We start from the raw sequence: 885 nt of genomic DNA on the forward strand, positions 1-885 counted from the left end.
GTATGTTTTTTTTATATGTAATTTGTATTAATAAGTGTACGTGAAGAGTTCATGAATGAAATTTGAAAATATTAAATAGCAAAATGAATGATCTCTTGAAACCATAATCTCTAATTTTATTAGTCGTGTCTTAATAAGGAGTATTGGAATGTACTTTTATGACAATCTATATAAAATAACTTGAAATACAATGAATTTAACACCAAACAATAATGATAAAATTCTATGTTTTGTGTCTTATGTTTTAATTTATTTTTAAGGATGTTTTCAATTGTCCTGATTTTTTTGTTTTCACGCGGCTTTACATTTTTACAAAAAAACATTCCTCGGGATAGAAACCTTGAATTACGACCATTAATTGCTAACAAATGTTGGGTTGGGGTGGGGGTGGGGTGGGAGTGGGAGGAATCAAATAAGCATAATCTTTTGTAGAAGTAAAAACTAAAATATTCTACATGTATATTTCAGCTGAAAATCTGCTAAAAAAAAACACGCGATCGTACAGTACAAATGATGGCCGATTTAGTTTGTTAGAGTGGGGAAAAGGAGAGGTTGAATACACCCCCAACGAAACCAAAAAAGAAAAGAAAATATAAAATGTTTTCTTAAAAAAATTCAAACTCCGAACTATCTTTCTTTCTTGTACAGTAACCTAACTCTTTCCTTTACTGACTGGGATATCAAGCGATTAACATCGAAAATGATGCTGAACATTAGTTGATCATGATTCCTCAGGTCAATAACGGATTTTCATTATTGAAATGTGAAAATCACATTGAATGTTTACTATATTTAAATCTACCGGACTTTATAATTCACGAAGAGTTATATACCTTTGTCTTCTGGGGAAATACCTTATTAATCTGAGATTTTCATCACGTGAGT

At 30.4% G+C, this 885-nt stretch overlaps 1 protein-coding gene across 2 annotated transcripts in view; it reads left to right on the plus strand.

Annotated features, from left to right (window-relative positions):
* Positions 1-885, plus strand: part of LOC127711358 (solute carrier family 28 member 3-like) — a 104624-nt gene that overhangs the window by 18933 nt on the left and 84806 nt on the right. The gene's annotated exons all lie outside the window — the stretch shown is intronic.

Source organism: Mytilus californianus, unplaced genomic scaffold (assembly GCF_021869535.1).
Source record: "Mytilus californianus isolate M0D057914Y unplaced genomic scaffold, xbMytCali1.0.p SCAF_8, whole genome shotgun sequence".
Taxonomy (NCBI): Eukaryota; Metazoa; Mollusca; class Bivalvia; order Mytilida; family Mytilidae; genus Mytilus; species Mytilus californianus.